Source organism: Sus scrofa, chromosome 14 (assembly GCF_054392235.1).
Source record: "Sus scrofa isolate SSC_HxYL_T2T_F1_AM1 chromosome 14, Sscrofa_HxYL_maternal_Yorkshire_Landrace_v2.0, whole genome shotgun sequence".
NCBI lineage: Eukaryota > Metazoa > Chordata > Mammalia > Artiodactyla > Suidae > Sus > Sus scrofa.
Window position 1 is genome coordinate 108,796,822 of NC_139396.1, and position 27,720 is coordinate 108,824,541.

General features: G+C 40.6%; 1 protein-coding gene across 5 annotated transcripts in view; it reads right to left on the bottom strand.

The window, feature by feature from the left end:
- The window catches only part of GRID1 (glutamate ionotropic receptor delta type subunit 1), a 688,013-nt gene that overhangs the window by 18,340 nt on the left and 641,953 nt on the right, over positions 1-27,720 (bottom strand). The gene's annotated exons all lie outside the window — the stretch shown is intronic.

Consider the following 27,720-nt stretch of genomic DNA (forward strand, 5'->3'; position numbering starts at 1 on the left):
AGTTCTATCCTGAGCCATAATCCTGACTTGGCCTGGAGTTTAGGCACTCGGAAGGAAGTGTGCACTACTCTGAATTTTGGAAGAAGATGTAAACTAGACATTGTCATTTGGCCAGCTTAAAATAGACCATAATGTTCTTAATGCAGCAAAAAGCCTGGTTTTAATTCTCTAGAGAGTATATAGATGTCTCTTGCCTTCTGCTTCCCTCCTACCACAGCTCACACTAGACCGGAAAGACCCTGGTATGGGGCAGTGGCAGGGCTGAAACATAAGATAACAAGTCAAGTTGGCAAGCTACAAGCTTCGTGGCACTGTCAGGGGTGTTATTCCACTCTCCTGCCTTTATTCCGTTGAGTCCTCATGTGCACTGAGACGTTCCAGAGAGTGCCATAACTGCAAAGATGAAGCTTGTCAAGATTTTACCTCTTTGGAGACCATGCCTGTGGGCCGAGATGGCTCTTCCTTTTCTCATCCAGAACTTTCCATTGGAAGGATTTATAGGTAGAATGTGGTCTCCCCCTACCAGGAATATACTGTTCCTATCCCTTCACACAATTTGCCCAACAACCTTGTAAGAAATGACACTCGCCGTGCCACCCATTGACGTTCACCTCAGGGAAGGATCCAAATATTACCTTAGAGCCTCTTTCCTTGGCCAAGCCAATTTCAGGAGTCCCTAAAGGGCGCTGACCAGGTTGCAAAATTATACTCATCTCTCTCCCTCCACATGGGAAGATAACAGTCTTTGAAATATTTTTTTCCTGCTGGCAAACACGTTTTCTCATGAAAAGATATAAATTTTCCACCTCTTAGTAACCAAGTTTCTCAGCAAAAATGTTGACTTATGACCTAATATTTGGCTTCTGTCTGACTCTGGAGCATTTCATACCCATGCTCGCAATTCAACATGACAATCGGACATTGTTATTTGCACGATTTCAAAAGGGCATGTCATGTTGAAGGAAGAATTAAGATCAAGTTCATTTCTATGTTTCAAGGGATGTTCCAAGAAGGAGAAAGAAAATAAGCTGGCCCAGCTCGAGTGGAAACTGACTCTGACATAAGCCTGGCATGGCCATTCTGATGGGGCACTTGCATCGGTCAAGCCACAGGCATCTGGGGCTCCAGCATGGGCTAAGTGACAGGTGAGCACAGATGCATGAAGGAAGCTGCATTTATAGTTCCGCTGCCTAAGCTGAGAAGTCAGAAAACATATGCAAGGGACTCTGGCAATGTCTCAGTTGCAAATCCTTGCTAACAAGGAAGGCAGTTGGGAAAAGAGGAGAATAGTTCTCCTTGAGTTGCTAAATGACCCTAGACACTCAATCTCCCAATTGGTAAACAGGGACTACATTTACTACCATATTTTTTATGTCTGCTTCAAGGAGCACATGGTTGGTCCCTAATCTACCTGATGAGGCCAGAACAAGGAAGACTTTGGAAAGCTATATGCACCACAGCTTATATGTGGGCCAACTCAGAAGCTGCAATAGCAACGGGGCTCTATCTTTATAAAATACTCTCCATTCCCAACATCCCTTCCTCAGCATCTCAGTGCTTCCTTGGGTCTTCCTCTCTTAGCCTCATTCTGGGTAATATGTACCACTAAAACCTTCCCCTGGCTCCCCAAGTCCATTACTTTCCAGGTAAACTTCCTAGACCTGGAAAACAGTCTCCCCAGTCTTCTGGTGAGTCACGGCTCCTGTATGAGACAGAAGGCTTCTCAGGAATGCCTCACACACCATCTATAAGAAGCCCAAACAATCCATCCATCATGGCTATATCTGCTTTATATAGATCCTCTTCTTGTGTCCCATGCAGAATGAACTCCCCATAACCTCCCCAAAGTTACAAGCCTCTTCTTTGTAGGATCAGAACTAGTTTTCTATGTTATTTCTAATAAATTATGTATCTTCCTTCCTATTCTATGCTGCTAATCCTTCTGACTTCTCCATATGTGGGGAACACGAAATATTCTAAACATCTGCCTCTAGGAGAACCAAGAATTCCCTCTCTTTCTCTGCCTTCCTATTAGGAGCTCTTCCTCTGCCTTTCTCAAGTCTGAGCATTTCTCCTTATTCTGCTCTCAGTTCAGCTCCCTCCCCTGTGGCTCAGACTCTTATCTAGTCTCTGCTTCCATTGGAAGGCATTTCTACCTGCTCCTCCATTCTCCACACCCTCAACTCCATGCCAGAGACCTCTCCCACTTTGAAACATCTGTCATTTCCTATTTATATTATCTTCTTCTATTGAGGATCCCCCCCTGCCAGTCTCTTAGGAAGACAGAGTATTGGCAGGAATCTAGTCTCTTTGCAACCATGTACCTTTGGCTGTTCCTCACAGAAAGAGAAGGGTGAACCCAAATACCTTCCTGAAGGCGGCCTGCGCTTCCCTTGGCTGAGGGACACAATGGATCTCTAGAGCGACTCTTTTGCCACTTCCTGTTCAAAACCAACTCATTCTTTCTTACGCCCCCCCCAGTCCTGTCCTTTCCCTATGTCCCGGGTGGCCATGGGGAGTTAAGGAGGATGCTATCTGAGAGCAGAAGTAATAGGCAAGTGAGCTATTTACAAATAGATCATGGACATTTATTTCATAAAGCCTAAAAGACGGTGGTACCACAGATTTGAGTTCTGCATTAAAACAAGAACAAATACTGGATTTCACTCTTTAATGAGTTAAATTACTTTTATCTGGCTGGCTCATTTATAATATTAAATGTATTCTGAATTTCTAATCATCGACTTACTCTGCATCAATGCTTTGGAGTGGCTATTGGAAAGTTAGGCTGGAGACATGGCTGGTAGATTCAACAGAGCCTCCCCCAAGCCTTCGGCTCTGTGCAGAGTCTCAGGGGGCAAAGAGATCCAGACAACCCTTTAGAGCTAGAGCTGGGTTCCTGGGGCTCCAGCCCCAGATCCTTCAGGAGCTAGGAAGGCCTTTTTAGATCATCTAAGAAAAGTGGCGGTTTGAAAGTGAACATAGCCTAGAAATAGAATTTACTACTTCTATGGTTTGTTTGCTTTTAATTGATCATACCAGTGTTAATGAGGTGGTGACAAAGTGGGCGTGATCCTTCATCGTAATAGACATCACAGAATGACACAACCCTTTAGAAAGTAATGCAGCAATCCATGACATGAATGGCTAAAACTACTCATATTCTTTGCCCTAGCAAATTAAGAATTTAACCTAAAAAGTAAGCCAATGTATCTATGTACCTTAATGATATGACAGATATTTTAAATATAATATTGATTATAAAGTAAGCACACAAATAATTTAAATATTTAGTTTAGGAAAATTAATAAATTATTGTTCATGAATGTGCTATAATTTTATTCAAATGATAGTATTATAAAGAAATAACAAATGCTAGAAGGGTGTGGAGAAAAGAGAACTTTCCTGCACTGTTGCTGGGAATATAAATTGGTACAGCCACTATGGAGAACAGTATGGAGGTACCTTAGAAAACTATACATAGAACTACCATATGACCCAGCAATCCCACTCCTAGGCTATATCCAGACAAAACTACAATTCAAAAAAATACATGCACTCCTATGTTCACTGCAGCACTATTCACAATAGCCAGGACATGGAAACAACCTAAATATCCATTGACAGATAAATGGATTAAGAAGATGTGATACATATATACAATGGAATACTACTCAGCCATAAAATATGAATGGAATAATACCATTTGCAGCAACATGGATTCAACTAGAGATTCTCATACTAAGTGAAGTAAGTCAGAAAGAGACAAATACTACTACATGATATCACTTAACACATGATAGGCACAAAAGGACCTATCTATAAAACAGAAACAGACTCACAGACATGGAGAACAGATTTGTGGTTGCCAAGAGGGAGGGGGGGGAACTGGGAGTGTGGGAGTAGTAGATGCAAACTATTACATTTAGAATATATAATCAATGAGGTCCTACTCTATAGCATATGGAACCACATCCAGTCTCTTGGGATAGACCATGATGGAAGATAATACAAGGGAACATATATATGGGTATGACTGGGTCACTGTTTTACAGCAGAAATTGGCATCACATTGGAAATCAACTATACTTTAATTTGAAAAAAAGACTATGTAGAAACATGGAAATATATTTTTTCTATACATCTATAAAATATATATGTATAATAAAAGTAGTAGAAAACAATAGAATGAATACATTATTATATTGTTCTGTATACATGTGAAGTGTAATAGGCCAAAAGATAGACAGGAATGTTATACAATGGAATGGGATCAGTGATAATTCCTAGGACAGGCTGATTAAAATGATTTCTTTAATCTCATTACACAATCCATAGTATCACACACCACACAGGTACCAGATCTATAACAGACTCCATCTCCACTGTCCTGTGTGCTCTTGGCTCCAAAGGTGCCTTTGACCAACAACAGAACACAAAGTTCTGTCAGAGCTCTCCACTTTACCAGGCACTAGCTCTCACTACTACCCAAACTCCTGAGAAAGTCTTCCTTATGTGCTCAGCCTGCATCTAAACATTTGGCTTTACTGCACTCTCTCCTTTCCCTAAAAGAAAAAGAAGAGGCATTTGGCTCACACAGAACAGAACAGATGTAAACACTTGGGGGAAAGGAGGAAAGAACAGCTTTGACATTGAAGAAAGTCAAGGGTATCTGGGCATCCATCCCCGGGATTCCAGGACAGCAGCAGGCAGACAGGCCACCCCTAGTTTGTCTCCCAGGAAGCATCTCTGCAAACAGAATCTAAGCCTATTCCTGAAGTCCTCTTCCTCCCCAGTGCACCGCATGCTGGAGTGCTGCTGCAAATGGAAAGGGATTGAGATCATGGGGGTATCTGGTCCAGTGCTGAGAGTATCCTCCCTAATATTTGGGGGAATATGATCAGCCTATTTTGCTGGGGGAAGGTTGGGTTCCATAAACAAAGCCACAAGTGAGCTTGAATATTGGATGACTCATCTCCATTGCTACACACTGGTAATAAAATGAGATTGCATTGCCTTTCATTGCACCAGTGATTCGGCCATTCCCAGAACTCACTGGGAGCACAAACTTTTAGAGACAACACCCTTGGAGGCAAGAACTTCATAATGCTCTTCTACTACATCCTAACTGCTTTCGGAAAGGGCCAAGCAACACACTTTACCCCAAACAATACCGCTGGTGCTACAAACATCAAGCGTACATGCTATCAGAAAAGATGAGATGTCTGCCATGCCAGCTATAGGGTAGGGGTTCTGGGCTGTCAGAAACATGATTCCATTTCCATCCATGGTATAATTCTGTGGGTCAGAACATGAATCCCAACATATAGATAAAAAAACTGAGACTCAGAAACATAAAGTGACTTGACCCAAACAAACATGGATAGTGGGTGGTGGGGCCAGATCAATTTGAGGTCCATCTGGCTCCAAAGATAGCTGTGTTCTCCCCTCTGCACTGCTTGGACTCCTGAAAGGATGGCTGGGGAAACTGCTATTGTGTCCTTGCCTGCAGAGCACTTCCCAGGGGGATGCTGTTGGCGATGAAACCCATGGGGAGACCATGGGAATGACAATGACTGCCTTTCTCCAGCTTTACTGATGTGGTTCATGAAACAGCTGCAACTCTGGGAGAGGGAGGACACAGTGGCTGGCACTGTCTGTGGATGGCAAGGTTAGGGTTTCAGGGATGCCTTGGAAACCTAATGCCGCCTCACATGCATTAACCACCCAATGACCTGCTCCTTGTCTCTCCTTCCATCCACCTGTCACCCCAACAAAGCAGAGCTCAGCATTCCAAATCTTAGCTTCTATAGCATGTTCACAGAACAGCAATGCATAGCTGTAGGTAGCCAAAATCCCATATACAGTGATACGTCTATTAAGCACTGCATCAAATCACAAGATGCAACAGTAAAACTCAGGCGATCTATGGAGAAAAGGACAATTTTACAGTCTGCTGGTAGGAGTGTGGGCTGGCATGATATTCCTAGAATGGCAATTTGGTGGGGAGAATCAAATGCTTTTAAAATGTGCACATATAGCAATTCTACCCTTAGGGATTCATTCTCAGGAATTATTCCGTTTCTGAAAAGACGCTTGTACAAAGATTCTCAGGGCAACACTGTTTAAAACAGCAAGAACTGGAAACAACCTAAATGCTCAACAGTTGAGAATTAACTAGATAAGGAATAGTATTAGATGGTGGATTTTTACATTGCCATTTCCAGGGTGTTTTAAAAGAGCATTCCTTGCTAAGGGAAACAAATTTCCATGGTGAGGAAGAACCTTTATTCTGAATTCCAGTTGTAAGAATTTGAATCCCAGCCCTGCTGCTTGCTGGCTGTGTGAATGCTGGCAAGATACTTAACATTTCTGGACTTCATTTCCATTAGATGTAAAATGGTCCATATTTCACAGAGTTCTGATGATGATAAATCCCTCAATGACTGTGACATCTTTAGGGGTCTTGCCTGGCATGTGGTGGATACTAAAAAAATGATAACAGGTATTGTAATGTTTAATAAAAAAGAAACCTGTTACAAGAGAGTATTTACATTGTGATAGTCTTTAAAATTATTATGTAAGAACTTTATGAAGAGTCAGAACCAAATGCCAAGTACTCATGGCAGTCATCTTCAAGTGATGACAGCATGGGTGGTGACTTCTACTGGTTTATTTCAAAGTCCTGGGCTGCCCATGTTTTCTGCAGTGCAGTAAGCATTTCTTCTGTGATTACAGCTGGCCAAGAGGGTAATTTTAGTGACTCAGCCTCCTTCATCGAACACAGTGTAATGAAAAGACTACAGGACTGTGGATAGACCTACCACCACATTCCAGCTGTTTGGTGAACTTGCAGACTTAGGGTTAATAATCACTTCCTAGAGGACTACTCTGAGTATGAGGTTATAGGACACAGTGGCTGTGCCTGGCACACAGTGAGGACCCAACACAAGCTCCTTCTCCTTCTGGCAGTCCCCAGCTAAAGTCAGAAGATCAATCAAGTCAGTTGTTACTGAAACATCTTTCCTCCCATCCACTCCTATCCTGACAATCATTTCTCCACTTTGACCAAGTCAGCAATATACTCTGTGTGTGTGGTGTGTGTGCGTCTGTGTGTACATGTGCGCCCATAAGGATGTGTGTGCATGACCATATGCATGTGTGACAGTGTGTGTGTGTGTGTGTGAGTGTGTGTGTGAATGAATGTGAGCACCCCCCAGGGAAGCAGCAGAGGGGTGAACTCAGGTACCAAGCCTTTGGAGACCACAACAGGTTCAGGAAAAGACCTTCATCTGGAGAGAAGGAGACTACCTCCCTTCGGTCTCTTAGTGCAGTACAAAGAGGTCTCCGAAATGATGTGAAATGTAAGGCAGACCATCAACAGGACCCTCGGGAGCATTCACAAGCCCTCCTCAGGAGGCTGTAAGGAAACCTGCCACCCAAGGAGTAAAAGAGAGTGACCCTTCACCTGGAGAAGCCCTCGGACCAGCCAAAGCAGGGAAAGCAGGGCAGGCTTGGTGGGAGGGGAGAAGGCAGCTGGACTGGCCCACAGGTAGCACCATGGCTGCTTTCCTAAAGTGTCCTAATTTGGCTCCTGGCTTCAGAACAGAGTGAACAGGATGGAGCTGGTCAATGAGATAACATGACTGAAAGGGCAGCAAGAACATGTGGGAGACAGATGTCATGTGTGTGAGTGTGTGTGTATGTGCGTGTGAACACAGGCATGAGAGCAGCCTTGAAGTTTTGTCATGTTTGTCCCAGTGACGCTGCCCATTACCCAGGCTATCAGACCTGGATGATAGAGAGACCCCAAGACTATAGATAGTAGAAAACAGCTCCTGATGGCCAGGCAGTAGGTCTGCAAAACAATTCCTGCGAATGATTACCCAAGATGCCATCCTGGTATTCCCGTGTCCTGGAGCAACACAATCAATAGTGAGAAGCAGAGCTAGCGATAGAGAGCAGCAAGCAATTCCTCAGGCCACCAACGCCCGTACTCTTACGTGACCTTCTCTTTGATTCCTTGACTTTCATTATAGAATCTTCGACCCCCTTTCATAGAAAGCATGGTGTCATATGTTGGTGAAAGCAAGGGTCTGGAGATGGGCAGATCAGGCCTTTGTAGTGTCCATGGTCAGCCACCTGAACCCTCTGAGCTTGAATGACATTGTCTAGAAAACAGGAGTAACAAGCCCCCGCCTCCCCGGCTTATCACAGGAAAAAACTGCCTGATGAAATGAGGGAACTGGAACAATAAGATACTATCATTATGATCATGATAATCATCACCAGCATCATCCTTAGAGCTTAAAGTTTGACTCCTCATTAAAATGCAGTTTCCTTAGGGAAAATAGCACTTGAATTGTTCTCAGTCACTAGCCTGGTAAATTAGAAAGTCTGTTAGACTGGGTCACAGTCTTGACCCAGGTACTGACTCATTACTGATTTATAAAACTGGAAGATGAACCCAGATAATCCTTAAGATCTTCTCTGACTTTAACATTCTCCAGGTTTATAATACAGACCAGTGGTGCTCGGAGTGTTCCCTAGACCAGCAGCAGCAACATTACTGGAGAACTTAAAAGAAATGGAAATTCTAAGGCTCTATACCAGAGCCACTGAATAAAAGACTTTAAGAGTGGGACCTGACAATCGGTTTTGTTAGTTGGGGAGTTCCTGCTGTGGTAGGGAGCTAAGGATCTGACTACAGTGGCCAACAATCTGTTCTAATAATCTCCCAGTAATCCTGATGTGTACTAAAATTGGGACCCAATGATATAGACCTTTGTGTCGGTTAACTTCTGATCATCTCCTGGGAGTAGGTTTAGGAAGGAAAAGAGTATGCTGGCACCAGGATCTTGGGGCAGAGCCCTAAATGGAGGAGGAAATACTGTAGAATCAAGATCAAGGCCATTGGAAACAAACACTAAAGAAAAGTCACCCTTTACATCTTCCTACAGATCACTCTCCTTGGTACTTTCCCATCCATTCCCTTCTTAGAAAGTTTAGGATAAACTTCCAGAGTATAAACTGTGTTCATTTTCCAAGAGAATTAAGGCTCTAAAGGACTTTGCCCAAGACCCCAGAATCAGTCATTCTGGCAGAGCGTGAATGTCTCCCCAGGTCTTCTTGACTGCAAATGGTCTTCCTTTGTCCCACATCAAAATTCCAACATCAGTTGCCCTGAAGAGCCACATGGAGCCCCCTGAGCAGCTGCTGTTATCAAGCTGCCAGATTCTAGACCAGCTTTGCTAATGATGTCTGCCTCCAGCACCTAAGCTTATGGAGGCTTTATGGCTGCTTTCCCTTTTATGGCCTCTGGCCTTTTTGGGGAAAAGAATCTTATTTAGTGAACCAAGCATTGCCTCAATGGGAGAAGATTTCTCACACCTCCAAGGGAGAAGAAGATGGTTTGGTACAAAAGATAAACCCAAAGTCCTAACTTGGAAGAATCAATGGTTCCTTCCTTGAAGTCTGAAATTGCACACTCTCAGCAAGATGGGGAGCCATAAAGAACATTCTCAGCAGGGCAAAGGGACACATTGATTTTCAATGATTTTTCTAAGCTTTAAATTGTCCAAAGACCATGATAAACAACAATCTGAGTTATTCTATGGGAAAGATGAAGGATGATCTAAATGAAAGAATACATTGGTTCTCTTAGACACAAAATAGGTTATGAAGAGACAAGAACATAGAATGAGAAATGCCAATGTAGAAAGGGAAACAACCTAAGAACACCTGACCCCCAGCCTCCTCCACACACACACACACACACACACACACACACACACACACACACGGAAGGATACAAGCCCCTTGGCCATACATATTCTTCTTTCTGCCATAACATAAGGTCTGCCATATAGTTGGTGCTGAATAAATATGTGTAAAGTGATTAATGCAGAATTAAAAGGATGAATACTAGAATCTGAGAAGGCTGGGGACATGAATCAAAGCAAGCTGAGCTGGCTATGTCCTGCTTGCCTCTCCAAGTCAGTTCCCACCACCCTTCTTCATCCTCCACTCTCCTCCAGAGGCTGATTTCATGGACAGTGTCAATAACCACCCTTGGCTTCTGGCTAAGAGTCACTTCCTAAGATTCAGAAATAAATCAAAGACTGATAATATTAAAACAGTAGTCATAACCATAAGCACAACTTATTCAAGGTATGTTCTCAAACCTGAAAGGGCATGAGAATTACCTGGAGGGCATGTTCAAAGACGGATTAGTAACCTCCTCCCAAATTCCCATCTCCAGCTTCTGATTCATGAAGTCTAACATAGGGTCCGCAAGTTTCACTTCTAATGTGTTCCTGGGTGATGCTGATGCTACTGGTCCAAAGACCACCCCTTGAGAACTGCTGTGTTAAAATATACTCTAAAAGGCATGGCACTCATCCCTTCATATCACCTCTAATCTTCACAATAAGTGGGGAGACCCAATATGAGTATTTCTATCTTTCAGATGAGATAACTTGGTTCAGGAATAAGTTAACTTGCCCAGGATCTCAACTCTGTTACAAGGCAGATCCAAGAGCCAAACCGAGTTCCTGTTAACTCAAATCTCACACTCTATTCACTGCATTATGTGGCCCTAACTGAGCACTTGACTTCATTGAGACAAAGTTCAAATGAGACTCATGAAACTACACCCTGAGGTCAGAGTGGCTTTGCCATCTGCAGCCAACCCCCCTCAGAGTCTCTTTAGCCTGAAAGAGTTGTTGGGAACTGACAACTGGGACTATGCAGGATGGAGAGAGAAGCAGTAAAATCACATGTTATCATGATTCATATTAAAGACCATTCCTTAATGTGTTCAGAGACCATTCCTGTGGGGTTTATGTCAAAGAGCCTTGTTCTCTAATCCCATTTGTGGCTAAGTATTCCTTTATGGGCTTTGCTAAGTAAAATGTCAGCCTTGAGATAGAGAAAGAGCTCACACAATAGCCTTTCACACTTTGAGGGGCCACAAAAGAGGTCATGTACTGACCAAAAAGATCCAAATAGACTCTCATCCCTCACAGAACAAGCTCTGAGCTCTACCTGTCAGGGTGTACAGCTTTGTAAAAGTCAAAGAATCAGAAACAGTCACTAGAGGGGTCCATGGGGGCATGGCCCTGACAGAAGCCCACCTCCTATCCCAGGGATGCCAAACACTCACTAGAAAGTGTACTGAGCCCTTCTCATCACTTCCCACATAAATAACTGAGGTCTGAGATCTGGGCTGCATGGATGGGTTCAAGATCTCTTTCATGAGAAGATTCTTTAAAAAAAATAGAAATAACAAATTTCACTGCTGAAGATTTTCTTTACTGGGCTCCTCACCATTCCTATTTCCTTTATCTGCCCCTTGGGAGGCATGATTTTCTAAGCTCTTACTGTTCTTATTATTCTTCCTGATTTGAATTAATCCACCTCTCATCTCTCTCTCTCTCGGTCTCTCCCTCTGTCCACCTCTGTTTGTGTTTCACACACACACATGCTAAAGTTTTAAAATGTAGAGCTCAAAGCCAATCTTAATACCTCCATGTTGGAGAATTAAGGGACTCTTTTTTGGGGGGGTGGGAGGCCATGCCCCACAGCATATGTAATTTCCCAGGCTGGGGAGTGAATCTGCACCACAGCAGTGACCCGCAGTGACCCAAGGAACATCAGTGACAATGCCAAATCTTTAACTGCTAAGCCACTGAGGAACTCCAAGGGACTCTATATTAGAGGTTCTCATCCCAGTGGAAACCACTACTTATACCCAAATAGTTTTTGTTTTTGTTTTTGTTTTAAATTGAAGTATAGTTCATTAGTTGATTTACAATATTGTGTTAGTTTTGGGTGTACACTATAGCAATTTGGTTTTTTGAAGATTACATTACAGGTTAATATAAGATATTGGGTATAATTCCCTGTGCTATATAGTAAATCCTTGTTGTTTTCCTATTCCATGTGTCATAGTTTGTATCTGTTAACACCATACTCCTAATTTGTCCCTCCCCTATTCTCTCTCCCCTTTGGTAATCATAAGTTTGTTTTCCATGTCTGTGAGTCTGTTTCTCTTTTGTATATACATTCATTTGTATTATTTTGTAAATACCACATGTAAGTGATATTTGTCTTTCTCTGACTTATTTCACTAAGCATAATATTCTCTAGGTCCATCCATGTGGCTACAAGCAGTGATAGTTCATTCTTTTTTATGGCTAAGTACATATTCTTTTAAACTAATCATCTGTTGATGGGCACTTGGATTGATTCCATGTCTTGGATATTGTATAGTGCTACTATGTACATGGGTGTGTGTGTGTGTATATTTTCAAATTAGAGTTTTCATTTTTTTCTGGATATAAACCCAGGAGTGGAATTGTTGAAGCATATGACAGTTCTAGTTTCAGTTTTTTCCCTTAAAAGGAAACTTCATACTGTTTTCCATAATGGCTGTATCAATTTACATTGCCACCAACAGTATATAAGGGTCCCCTTTTCTCCACATCCTCACCAACATTCTTTATCTGTAGAATTTTTAATGATAATGGGTGTGAGACAATATCTCATTGTTGTTTTGATTTGCACTTCTCTAACAATGTTGAGAAATCTTTTCATGTGCCTGTTGACCATCTGTATTTCTTCTTCGTAAAAATGTCTATTTAGGTCTTCTCTCCATTCTTTGATTGGTTTGTCTATTTTTACAATAGTGGTATGAACCGCTTATATATTTCAGATAGGAACCCCTTGTCTTGTCGGTCTCATCATTTGCAAATATTTTCTTACTGATGATGACAATGATGATGGTGATATTAATAATAAAAGCAATAACAATAAACACATGGATGGTAGAAAGAGTCCAATAATCTTTGGGGAAATTGTTTAACCTTTCTGAGTTTTGCATTCTTTATTTTCAAAATGGAAATACCACATATGCCCTCAATGGTGAAGATAACGGGTATGAGCACAGGACCACACACAGTAATTTCTTAATAAATGTTATTTTCCTTTCTATTTTTCTCCCTCTTTGTTCCTGGACAAACAAAATTATACCAACAACATGGAAATAAAAATAAGCTAAACAAAAATTGCCAACAATCTGGCTGACTCAATAAATCAAAATTGTTCTCACCAGCAACTGCTTCTTGGTTTTAATGTAATCAAAGTACAAAACAATTCAGTTCAAAATACAAAAACCTAAGTCATAAAACCCAAAGCCTTAATACTCAGTAGAAAAAACAGAATGGAACAAGCCCACATTTATAGCCAGCACTAAGGTGAAGCATATCAGACTGGGTACAAAGCAAATTATGGGGCAGAAGAAATCTGAAGAATAAAATCAGATTTAAGGGAAGTGAACATCCTCCCACCCTTATAATGAGGAGTTTGAAAATAATCAAAGTTAGCATGATGGCACAGATATTGGTTGGATTCCAGAGCTTACCCTACCAAATTATAAAAATCGCAAAAGAAAGTAATTGAAGAATTCATAATGAGATTTGCTTGGCAATGCTCAAAACCCAAAGCAAAGTAATTTAATAAGGGAGGCACAGTGGGGGCTTTCCTTGATCTTTGTACTGTATTATCCCAAACCAATCATAATCAAAGAGAATTAAGCTGCAGGGCATTATGAAGGGGCCAACTTAGTCAACTGTATGGAAACCTGCTCCAGGAGGCTGATGAACCCCACTGCCCTCCCCGCCCCTCCTCACCCCTTCTTGCCCTCTCTGTAACTAGGTCCCAGCAATCCTGCTCATCCATGTTGAAGCAAGATGCACATGGATGCATTTCCAAACACTCCTCAGTTCTTACTCATTGAACATTTATTTTATTTTATTTTATTTTATTTTTAACAGGATAAAAGTCTTTGGATGTCCTTAGGCTTTGCCCCTGTGCCTACCTCTGCCCTAGGACTTGGGGACAAATAAATGAATAAGAGACAGGCCCCACTCCATGGAGGTTTGGAGTCTAGACAGGATATGACAGAGTTGGGCACTGAAGATGGGGAGACATGTGATGAGCCTGTGTTCTGGGATGCACAGGGTATTAAGGGAGCCCCTGGCCCTGCCCAAAGAAAGGAGGAGCTACATCAGAGGGCTTAGGAAGAGCAGATGCTTCTGTTGAGGCTGGACAGATTACCGAGAACCAACTTGTCCAACAAAGAAAGGGACGGCTTCCCAAGCAGGCTGGAACCAAGAGTATGAAGGTGGGGAACAGGGAAGAAACTGCTCAGGTTTCCTGCAGTGAAAACACTAGCAACATGGTAGGAGGGGCTGAGGCTTTCTTTTGATCATGCATCTCTGCCATTTTTTGTGGGGTGTCACAAGGTAATGACACAGGCGCTGGAGTGAGAAAAACACTGACCCAAACCCTGGATCCAATATCGACTCAAGCTTGATTTTAGCAAGTCCCTTGTCCTCCTCAAACTCTAGTTTCCTCATTAATAAACAGGCTGTCTTGAAGCATGGTTGAGCTAATTAATGCCTATGGAAACATATCCCTACCCCTGATCCATCCCAGGCCATGCTCATGGTAGCCATTACAATTAAATTAACCTCCCAGTGGTCAGAAACATTGATGCAAGGCCCCAAAGGAAGGAAGGAAAACTCTGGGTAAAGTAAGAAAGGAAACACAAATCTTTTATTTTTAAAATAACATACTATACCAAACCAGCCTTTTTCTTCCCTCTGAGCTTACGCTAAATCTAACTCAATTTTAGAAGGAAAGTATCAAGCCCACACTTACATATTAACTGAGCTCAGCACTAGTAAATGAGTTGACTCATGAATGAATAAAAAGCCCATATAGTTCAAATAATCAATGATGGTTTATTAAACAAAGGTATATGTCTAACCGTGATCTCACTCAATTTCCTCAAACCCACCAAAATTTATGAATCAGTGATGGCAAAATGCCTAATATGGGCCAAGAAAAAAAGTGAGTTGAAAAGAAAGTGATTTCTTCTCCACTTCAGTCCCCAGAATAATAAAGCATAAAGATAAATACATTTTTAAAAAAATCACAAGGGATTTGAGAAAAGTATAAAAATACAATTTATAAAAAGACTTTTCCTACTAAAGATAAATCCACAAGGATTTAATGAAAAAAAAAAAAAAAACAAAGCAGAAAAACACTGGAGCCTGAGTATTCTTTTGATCCCAAAGATAGAATATAATTTATTCAAAGCCCTGCTTTTGGCACTACTCAGTAATATTTTGTTGAGAGCTTTAAATGTTTATATCCTTTTTTGACACCATATTTCTACTTTTGAGAATATGACCTGAATATAGAAACTGAAAAACCATTAGGCATGAAGATGTTCATTATAATGCTACTACTATTCGGGAAAAACTGGAATTGACCCACATGACAATCAAGAAGGAAATGTTTAAATAAATCACTTTACATCTATTTGATAAAATATTAAGTAGCCACTTAAATGATTTTTAAAGTTTTACAGCAGTGTTAGGAAAATGCAGGATAAAATGTATTATCTCTAACATCATAATTATGTAAAATGTTTGCAGATTTGAAAATGACTACACAGAAATATACACAAGAATTCCTAGACCGTTATTTAATTGGTGAACAACAATATGTATGATTGGTTCTTTTTCTGCTAATTTTTAGAAATATGGTGATATATTAAATTTACCTTGTAAATGTATAACCTAAAATTTCATCACAAAAGCTCTTATTTTAAAAGTTGGCATGGATTGGGAGATATTTAACCTTGGTGCCATTGGAGTTGGGTTGGACCACAGATTTAAAGCACATGAAGAAGGCATAGTATGGGGTTAGGACACTCAGAACTAAGCCTGAGACCCTGAGAAGGGGTACTGTAGACAGCAACTGCTAAGCAGCAGAAATACCACTGCTTAGGAAAAAAAAAATCACTCTCCCACAAGGAAACTATACATTTAGTAGAAATAAAAATGGGTTTTGTTCACATGCCATTCCACTGCTTGGTTTCCGTTATTTTTCATGTGTACTTTATTTCCTGCTTGTCAGTTTTCTCTCACATTCTCACATTTGTGTCTTCAATACTGAGAAGGAATTGAGGCATTTGGATTGTGAAGTATGGGTGCATGACAGGACTACCTTGGGAAGGTTTCCTTAACCCTACTGAGCAGGGGTGATATACTACTTATATGTTTGTAAGTTCCACGTGCTGGACATCCTGAAAACACCCCAGCTTTTTGTTCTCATACCTTTTTCCACATTAAATTATAGCCACTTGTCATCCTCCAGAACTCAAAAGAGATGCATTGAAGAAAAAATCTAAGTCCAATGTTTTATGTTTTGAGCTTAACGATAATGAAAACTCAACATATAAAAATCCCCAGAATTCAGCTAAAACATTGCTTTAAATGCTTATGTTAGGAAAGAAAACCAAATGCTTATGTTAGGAGTAAAACCAATAATCTAAGTTTCAATATTAAGAAGCTAGAAGAGGTAAGAGCAAAGTGAAATCAAAGAAAATAAAAGTTAAGAAAAAAATTAACAAGAAAAGCTGAAATCAATAAAGTATAATAACCACTAAGAAAATCAATAATATTGAAAGTTTATGTTTTAGAAGGAAAAATATATATTCATGAATTAAAAAACTAAATAGTTTAAAGCGATTGATTCCCCCAAAGAATCTATAGATTAAATGTAATAGCTATCAAAATCTCAAGCTTTCCTGAGGAAATTGACAAGGTGATTATAAAATTTAAATGGAACAGGGAGCTCCCTGGTGGTCTAGTGGTTAGAATTCAGCATTTTTTTTTTTTTATCACTGCAGCATAGTTTTAATCCCTGGTCTGGGAACTGAGATCCCACATCAAGAAACTGCATGAGAAGGGATGGTGGGGGAAATAATAAAAAGATCTAGAATTGCCCAAATAATCTTGTAAGAGAAGACCATCAAAGTTGAAGGACTTACACTACCTGATTTAAGGAATTACTATAAAGCCACAGTGATCACGACATCTTTGTATTGGCATAAGAATAGATGTATAGACAGGCAGAATAGAACAGAAAATCTGGAAAAAGAATCGAACACATGTCTGGCCAGTTGATTTTCCATCAAAGCATCAAGTCATTTATTCAGTAAATGCAAGTATTTTTAGTAAGTGATGCTAGGTCAACTGGATAGACAGATGGAAAAAAAAGTGAACCTGGACCACTGCTTTATTCCATACTCAAAAACTAATCTGAGATGCAACATTGACATAAATGTAAAAACTTCTACAAGAAAACTTGCAACTTTGAGACAGGCAAAACTTTCTTGGGACCAAAAATTTTAATCATAAAAGGAAAGTAAAATTGATATATGGCATCTTATCAAAATTAAAACTGTCTAATATATATATATATATATATATATTTTTTTTTTTTCTTTTTGGGCTGCAGCTGCAGCATATGGAAGTTCCTGGGCTGTGGGCTGAATCAAAGCTGTAGCTGCCAGCCTTCACCACAGCCACAGCAACACCAGATCTGAGCCACATCTGTAACCTACGCTGCAGCTTGTGGCAATGCTGGGTCCTTAACCTGCCAAGGGAGAACAGGGATTGAACCCACATCCTTATGGATACTAATCAGCTTCTTAACCCGCTGAGCCACAATGGGAATGGAGTACTAAAATTTTATCAGGACTCATACCCAAAATATGTATATCTCATCTAAATCAACAATGTAAGGATGAAGAGCCTAGTAAAAATTTCAAGAAGATATGAGCACACTCTTCTTGAAAGAAGCTATGTAGATGGCCAACGTGAAAGTACTGGACATTATCAGTCACCAAAGGAATGCAAATTAAAACAATGTGGCATCCTTCACATCCACTTAATTGTCTATGGACCTAAAGACTGACAAATAAAATGTTGGTTAGGATGTCCAGCACCTGGAACTTACAAACATATAAGCAGGATATCACTACTGGGATAGAAAAATAGAATAATCCCATTGGAGATGGTGAGTCAATTTCTTACAGAGGTAAACAAACACACATCTGCCCTATGACCTGAAGTTCTCTCTATCATATTTGGCAAAGAGAAATGAAAACATATCTCTGCAAAAGACTTGTAATATTGCCTTATTCATAACAGCTCTAAATCGGTGGAAATATAGGTCAACTGGAGAACGGATAAACAAATTGAGGTTTGTTCATGTAATGAAATGTTATTCAAAGGAAATAAAAAGAAAGAACTACGTACTGATACCCATAACTTCATGGTAAAGTCTCATAGACATTTTGTTGGGTTTAAGAAACTAAACATAGATACACATATTTTATATTATTCCATTTATATGAAGTACAAGAACAGGTAAATTTAAAGTGTGGTACTAGAAATTCATAAGTGGTTTCTTCTGAGCTTGGGGGGAGGAGTTTCTAGAAAGTGATATAAGAAAATTTTTCAAGGTGCTGGAAACATTCTACACAGTTGTTCCTCTGTATCTGTGAGTTCTGCACCATGAATTCAACTGTGGATGAAAAACATTAAAAGAAAGTCCGTAGGAAATTCCAAAAAGAAAAACGTGAATTTGTTGCATACTGGTAATGATTCGCATAGCATTTACATTGTATTTACAACTATTTACATAGTATTTACACTGTATTAAGTATTCTTACAATGATTGATGATTATTTAAAGTATAGGAGAATGCTTGTAGGTTATATGCAAATATTCCACCATTTTATATAAGGGACTTGAGCATCCATGGATTTTGGTATCTGCAGTGTCCTGAAACCAATCCCTCTCAAATACTGAGGGATGACTTTATCTTGTTTTGGATGGTGATTACACAGTGCATACAATAATTTAAACCCATGAAATAAACACTTAATGTATGTGCATTTGGTTGTTTGCCAATTATACCTCATAAAAGACTAAGTACTATTTGCCTTTATAGTTTTATTACTTTTTTTTCTAATACATAGTAGGTGTTAAGGCATTCTTCTGATACCCACTCAATGTCAACTTTGTCCTGCAATCCACACTAGACACTTTCCACTTTTGCAAACACAACTAACCTGGGAAGGCATGTCTCAATCTCACATATAGCTCAGAGAAGTGAATTCTCTTAACCAAAACCATGGATTCAGTTTGGTTAAAGGTGGAACTTAAATTCACATCTCCAAACCCCTAGGTGGAAGCTCTTCAAATTACATTTCTTGAATGCATGAATAAGTGAATAAATGAATGAATAAAGAGAAGAGACAATCCAACTTGCAAAAAAGATATAGTGCCTTTTGAGCAAGTGCGAAAGAAGATAGATAAATGATTATGCAATGTGAGTGTCTAAGAAGGAAAGAGGCATATGGAATTCCCAATCTACACTGACTTGGAAACAGGAAAAGGACAAAATATGTGTCCTGGAGCATGTCTGCAAGGCCCATTGCTGCTACAGAGAAAAGCATTGTTGATTTCCACTGCACACAGCTACCTAGTTTGAACCAGTCCTTTTTCCTGCAGGGCAGAGGGGTCAGTCAGACTTGCACCAAAGATTCCTTCCATCTACTTGACCAAACCTTTGTGATCATTGAACTCAGAATCCCCCAAATACAAAGCAGCACTATCCCATGTAAGCCTCATCCTACTCCTCTGTAAGGACTCCCAGTATATCATGGAAGCAGGTGCTCCCTCACCTTGCTCCTTCTAAATGGAGAGCACTATGGGGCATCAACATTCTGTAACCAAGCAGGGCCCTGTGGGGCTCCTGGGCACAAAAGTCTTTCTGTGTCCCTCATTTCTTATTTTTAGGATATGGATCTCATTTAGCCTTCATGGCCTTCTGAGTCCCAAGGGACAGCTTCAGGCAGTTGCTGATCAGGGAAGGAAAGGGATGCAAAGAAAAGTGAGAAACAGTCAAGAAACAATAGTAGATCCTTGGGGCAGGATCCTAGTTCCCTCTCAAGGCATACACATAATGACATAGGGATCTTATACACCTAAGAGAAAAGTTATATTCCTTATGCTTCTTTTAGAAATTGATATGTTAAAACCAAAAATCTTAGAGTCCTTCCTTGTGCTTCTCCCTGGCTTAATTGCACCCTAAACACAATCACCTATAATCTAGAGATTAGGCACCCTAAGCACTCTTGCCTGTGGGTTAAAGATTTATTAGCATATGATGTTTTTCAGGAACTTTCCTAGTTTGTTCTAATCTCTGATCAATATGTCCTTTTCTCAGGTACTGTTCTAGGCAATAATGCAGAAGATCTTTGCCATGATCGGGCTGAGATCTCCTAAGACCAGCTTTGATGACTAAGATTCCCTCAAAGAAAGAAGAATGCATGATGGCCCCAATCCTTACTCTTCTCTGAAAGCATGTTTTTCTCCTTTTTCCTATAAAATTCCCTGCAATTCTTCCTAGTGGAGAGCATAGTCTTTAAGGCATTATCCTGCTGTGGCCTCCTTTGTCTGGCAAAGCAATAAAACCTATCTCTTTCTCTTTCACCCTAACTCTATCTCTGCATTTCTATTCAGCACCAGTGGACAAAGGCCAAGTTTTGGCAACAGTTCCTGACCATAATCCTGCTGGGAACCACTTTTTCTGCCACAAGGTATGATTCCTGGCACTCAGCACAGAATGAGTGCAATGAAAGCATCCCTTGTTACAGAGCAGAGAGCAAGGAGAAGGAAGAAAGTGCATGATGATGGGTGATACCCACATGCAATCTGGAACCAGGGCAAGCATTAGATCTGCATGGAAATAAATAAGATTTGTGGGCCCGTTTTCTTCGTGCATTTGCATTCACACTTTATGACCTCAGCGATATTTACTGAGTGGAAAAAAAACACCTTCTGTTACGACTGCTCCACTGCAAAGCTACATCCCTCTGAAAAATACTATCTCCAGACACAGGGTCTAGAACAAGCTACTTGTCTATTTATTCGAAGAGCCCAATGAGCTGTGAAGATTGACATTTAAACTATTAACACTGTATTCTATTTGACAATGTTATTAAATATTAGGTCTGATTTATGGAAAGTCTTAATAAATTGGCAGCCTGGGTCAGCCCTGACATGGCACAGAAATTGGGTTGTGCTGGATGTCACTTAGTAGAGTTGATCAAGCTAAAGAAATTAAAAAAAAAAATCCCACCTACAGCATTAAAATCTGATTTCATGTGACAAAGTTATTATCATATAAATTCAAACCGCTTTACTAGCTCAATTCTGCATTACTGAGTTTCTCTAATAGATATTTTTAATAGTTGGGAAATCAAAAGATAAAATCACGGACTTAAATAACCTTTGCTAAGTCACATGTAAAGAGAGGTAAGGCTTTTTAACATGGGAGCCTGGCATATATCTTGCTACTGTAGTGTAAAAGGGGAAGGGAAATCAAAATACAAGTAACAAATAGGCAGGGGGGTGGAGACACATTGAGTGCAGAAATGGTGGTGTCACTCCGCCGTAGGAAGCAAGGTTGGAGTGAGATGGACAATTGTTCCATGGCTTACTCATGTCTGTGTGACCTTGAACAAGCCACTTAATCTCCCTGAGGGTCAGTCCCATTTCTACATGCTGGAGATAATAATAATCAAGTAGTTCTGTTTAGGATGAAAAGAATAATACATGCAGATCATTTGGTGGAGTGCCTGGTACACAGAGAGAACTCAATAGATTTCAGGGCCAGGCTGGGAGTGAGGCTGGGTCCCAGTGCAGTGAGAAGGAAGTCTCTGGACCATGAGCATTAGACCTGAGAAGGACAAGAAAGGACAGAGCCTGCCCGCTACTAGAGGGTATGGGACTAGGTAATGGAACAGAGCTAGATGATGTGTTACTGCATGCACCTACTTACTTCTAGGTGCTGTAAAGCCAGAGGAGGAGCTTCTTACTAGTTGGGCCTCTGCCCTTTGAGATGATAAAGACCTACGTGGTGAGCGACTGGATGTGTCTATGGGTTATCAGATGTCATTGACCCCTGGGCCATATCCCTGGAGCACCCACTATTCTAGACCAGGGATTCTCAAAATTTTTTTCTGTAAAGGACCAGGTAATAATATTTTAGGCTTTGGAGACAACATGGTCTCTGCCACAATGACTCAACTCTGCTGAAGTAGCAGAAAAACAGCCATAAACAGTATGTGTGTGCCAATAAAACTTTATTTGTAAGTTTATTTGTAAACGCAGGTGGCAGGCCAGATTTAGCCCATGGACCATAGTTTGTGAACCCCTGGTTTAGGCTGTCCTCAGGTCAAGTGCAGGTGTCTGTGAGAAATGAAGACAGCCTCTCTTCTCTCTCTGAGGATCAACAAGGTCTCTTTCCTAAGGGGAGGGTTTTAAGAAACAGGCCCTAAAGGGACTATGAAGCTATTTTGCTTGTCCCTCCCATCAAGGAACAAGGAACTCACAGAGGGTAACCCACTAACTGATGGTACCAACTACACCCCTGATTTATGCATCTCTGTTCAGTCAGACAACAAATGGGATTCATTCAGAGACAACCAACCCAGGATTTATTGAGACTTACTGGGTGCCATGCATGTTTGTTGTAAAAACCGCATACTGTGGGTTTTTAATAAATAAATAAAACCTCCCTCTCCTTCCAAATTCCTTTCTTCTTTCTTCACCAGGGCTCAGAAAGGGCTACCCCCTCCTTATCTGAGCCATAGGTGGCATGAAGGAGCAGGTCACAGCCGCAGGGCAACCATAACATAATTCCTTTCTCTGGTTCTGATACTGGGCAAAAGTGATCGCCTCTTGCTAAGCAATTTCCCACCTAAATTGGTTTCAAGTCATTAAAAGCTGCAGCACTCCCGAGGGGGGAAAAAAATAATAGCAGCTCTCTGAGGTTAGCCTTGATACCGAGCTCCTTGACTTTTAACGGCAATTAGACATTGTTCCACTAGCAACTACTCTCGGAAAATGGATCCAGAGTCACCAAAGAGTAACTGGAAATTAGAAGTGGGAGCATTCTCTCCTTGATAAAGCAGTTTCCTCTGACATCCCTTGGGGGCAGTTGGGCCTCACCTTTGCCAGGCTACCTGCCCTGCACCCACGAAGGGTCTGTTTGGGATCTGACAGACCCTAAATATCAGGGTTATGCCATATTTCCCTACATGCTGGGATTTTCCTCACAGAGTCTGGATTCCAGAGATGGCCCTCACTGAGGGCATAGCCATCCCTAGTCCATTCTGCTGAGGGCTGGGGAGTCATAAGGCTTCTCGAGCCAGAGCCGGGAAGATGAAAGGCAGTTCCACAGTGGCAGGGGGACAGGAAGAGTTTCAGACAAGCAAGTAGGTTTTTCCAGTAACCACCTAAACAGACACATGTAGAAGGAGGGTTTAAGAGTGAATCTGAGCTCTTCTTCTAGTAAAAAAAAAATGTGATGCACTCCATTTTCTGACAATACCATAAACTCACTTTCATGACCCTAGCTATAAAGCCCTTAACATTTATCTAGTGCCGACAGTCAGTTGTCTTTTTTTTTTTTTCCTTAAAGATACAAATGCATGGGGGAGATTTGTGACCCCAAAGTCAGCTTGGGGTTTATAAAATGAAGGTGTCATAAAATCAACACATCCTGTGTGCTAAAAAAGACTAGACTCTGTACCATGGAGTTATAGGCACTTATAAAGAATCTCTTATTTGCATCTTCTACTACTAGTTTTCACACTGTTTTATTCATGAGTAAGGCCCTAAATATCACTAGAGGGTGAGGACTTCTAAGGTGCCAGCAATGGACTAGAATGATGATGAGGATGATGAAGAGATGCTTCCCTGACGACTTGTCACCGGATTTATTGTGCCCCAGAGGGCTTTTCTGACATCTGCCTTCTTGAGGTGCTCCAGGAACAAAAAGTAGGCTGATACATGAGTGCTCACAAGGAAAGAAGGGGCTGGTGTAGGGGGAAGCCAAACTCTGCCTGGCTGGCCTGGAATTCTTTTTTTTGAAAGAGAAGGTAGGTGCAAAAATAAGATTGATTTATAACCCTTGGTTCAGGACACCAGTCCTTTTATTTAGGAATGGCCTCCTTTTTAAATTAACTAATTTATTATTTATTATAATAGAAATTTTTTAAAAATTTTAAAAAATCCAAAACCCTATGACTATAAAGCTAACATTGATCCTGACTTACATCCAATAATCAGCTTCTCCCTTCCACTTGCTCTGCCTCTCCCATCTGTAGTAGCCACTATCTTATATTTTAAACATTACTTTGGATGAGTCTTATATTTAAACATTATTTTGAGAGTTCCCATTGTGGCTCAGTGGTTAACAAATCTGATTAGCATCCATGAGGATGCAAGTTCGATCCCAGGCCTCGCCCAGTGGGTTAAGGATCCAGCATTGCCATGAGCTGTGGTGTAAGTCGCAGATGCGGCTCAGATCCTGCGTTGTTGTGGCTGTGGTGTAGGCCAGCAGCTACAGCTCTGATTCCACCCCTAGCCTGGGAACCTCTATATGCCTTGGATGTGGCCATAAAGTAAAAAAGACAAAAAATAAAAAATAAACATTACTTTGGATGTGTATATGCCTGTGTTTTACACATTTTTGAAGGGGAGTTATATTGTATGTTATTTTCTATTAGTAGACCCATATGAAATTGCCTTTAATGCTTTTTTTTTTTTTTTGGTCTTTTTTGCCTTTTTAGGGCCATACCCGTGGCATATGGAGGTTCCCAGGCTAGGGGTCTAATTGAAGCTGTTGCTGCCAGCCTATGCAAGAGCCACAGCAATGCCAGATCCGAGCCGAGTCTCCGACCTACACCATAGCTCACTGCAATGCCAGATCCTTAACCTACTGAGCGAGGCCAGGTATCTAACCCACAACCTCATGGTTCCTAGTCAGATTCATTTCCTCTGCACCACGACGGGAACTCCTAATGCTTTTTTTTCATTCAATATTATTCAGCTAAGATTCATCCATACCATTACATGAAACTGTGGTTCATTCATTTCATTACAGGTTATATATATTTAAAAAAATTTTTTTCACAGAACTAGAACAAACAATCCAAACGTTTATATGGAACCACAAATGACCCAGAATCACCAAAGCAATCCTGAGAAACAAAAACCAAGCAGGAGGCATAACTCTCCCAGACTTCAAGAAATACTACAAAGCCACAGTCATCAAAACAGTGTGGTACTGGTATCAAAACAGACAGAGAGACCAATGGAACAGAATAGAGAACACACTAATAAACCCTAACACCTATGGTCAGTTACTCTTTGACAAGGGAGGCAAGAACATCAAATGGGAAAAAGAAAGTCTATTCAGCAAGCATTGCTCGGAAACCTGGACAGCTGCATGCAAAGCAATGAAACTAGAACACACCCTCACACCATGCACAAAAATAAACTCCAAATGGCTGAAAGACAAATATACGACAGGACACCATCAAACTCCTAGAAGAAAACATAGGCAAAACACTCTCGGACATCAACATCATGAACATTTTCTCAGGTCAGTCTCCCAAAGCAATAGAAATTAGAGCAAAAATAAACCCATGGGACCTCATCAAACTGAAAAGCTTTGGCACAGCAAAGGAAACCAAAAAGAAAACAAAAAGACAACTTACAGAATGGGAGAAAATAGTTTCAAATGATGCACTGACAAGTGCTTAATCTCTAGAATATAAAAGCAACTGATACAACCCAACAGCAAAAAAGCCAACCAATCAATGGAAAAATGGGCAAAAGACCTGAATAGACATTTCTCCAAAGAAGATATACAGATGGCCAGCAAACACATGAAAAAATGCTCAACATCGCTGATTATAAGAGAAATGCAAATCAAAACTACCATGAGATACCACCTCACACCAGTCAGAACGGCCATCATTAAGAAATCCACAAATAACAAGTGCTGGAGGGGCTGTGGAGAAAAGGTAACCCTCCTGCACTGTTGGTGGGAATGGAAACTGGTACAGCCACTATGGAGAACAGTTTGGAGATACCTTAGAAATCTATACATAGTACTTCCATATGACCCAGCAATCCCACTCTTGGGCATCTATCTGGACAAAACTCTACTTAAAAGAGACACATGCATCCGCATGTTCATTGCAGCACCATTCACAATAGCCAGGACATGGAAACAATCCAAATGACCATCCACAGATGACTGGATTCGGAAGAGGTGGTATATATACACAATGGAATACTACTCAGCCATAAAAAAGAATGACATAATGCCATTTGCAGCAACATGGATGGAACTAGAGAATCTCATACTGAGTGAAATGAGCCAGAAAGACAAAGACAAATGCCATATGATATCACTTATAACTGGAATCTAATATCCAGCACAAATGAACATCTCCTCAGAAAAGAAAATCATGGACTTGGAGAAGAGACTTGTGGCTGCCTGATGGGAGGGGAAGGGAGTGGGAGGGATCGGGAGCATGGGCTTATCAGACACAACTTAGAATAGATATACAAGGAGATCCTGCTGAATAGCATTGAGAACTTTGTCTAGATACTCATGTTGCAGCAGAACAAAGGGTGGGGGAAAAAAATGTAATTGTAATGTATACATGTAAGGATAACCTGACCCCCTTGCTGTACAGTGGAAAAATAAAAATAAAAATAAAAAGATTTACACCAAAAAGAAAAAATTAATGCTCATTTGGATTGTTTCCAGGGTCCTGGCTCCATAAGCAATGCTACCTACCATGGCCTTTCTTGTCTCCAAGGTGCTGCAGAAGTTTATTTTGGGTGGATACATAGGAGTGGAATTGCTGGGTCATAGGGTTTGCAAATGTTCCATTTTCGAAGAGAACAAGAAACACGTTTCCAAAATGACTGTACTAAGAACACTCCCATCAGCAATTAACCACCTGTTACTCCCGTCCTCTTTACCACTTCTCATTTGGGCCAAGTCTAATTGATGTAAAGTGATATATCTTCATGGTTCTAATTTTCATTTTCTGGAAACACTAATGATTTTGAACATCTCTCCATATGACTATTGGCCATATGTGTTGCCTCTTCTGTGAAAGTTCTGTACAAGTCTTTTGCCCATTTTTCTATTAAATTGTTTGAGCTTTTTTAAAATTAATTTATAAAAGTTCTTCAAATAATACCCATATAGGATGTTAACCCAATATTCATTATATACATTGTAAACAGCCCTTCCCAGGGTGTGACTCGCCTTTTTATTTTCTTTAAAGTGTCTTATAATAAATAGAAGTTTGATCAAATCAAAAGCTGCTATTTTTTTCTCTCATAAGTTCTTTTTTAGCATCACTGCAATGAATCTTCATAACAATTCAGTTTGGATGGGAGTATTGACTCTTTATGAGAGACAAAGAAAGCAGAGAAGGGAAACTCGAAGGCCATTTGGCCCAAGCCTTACATTCATAAAAGGTTTTAAATCAACTTTGTATTCATTATCTCCAAATGAGGTCACCTACAGCCACAAAAATCCACTGTCAGGGATGAAAGAGGAACCAGCAGCTCGAGGTAAGAGCACCATCCTTCTTTGTGCAAGAGAAAGTAAGAGGTTTTAATAAACCTTGTGAGCATGAGACTAGCACATTTATGTTGCATTTTATTATTTTTGTTAAGATATCACTTTGTTAAATATAAACATTCCAAATCTACTATAACACATACTTTTAAATATTTTAAGTGTCTAAAGAGACCTCCAAATGGGAAGTTGCCCAGGCCTCTCTCAACTGAGAGATTCCCAATAGGAAGAGTGGTGTGCTCAATTATACATTGTTGGTGAGCTGTGGAACTGGGATTCTCACTCAACTATGCCAGGCTCCAGAGCCCAGACACTGTCTCCTGTTCA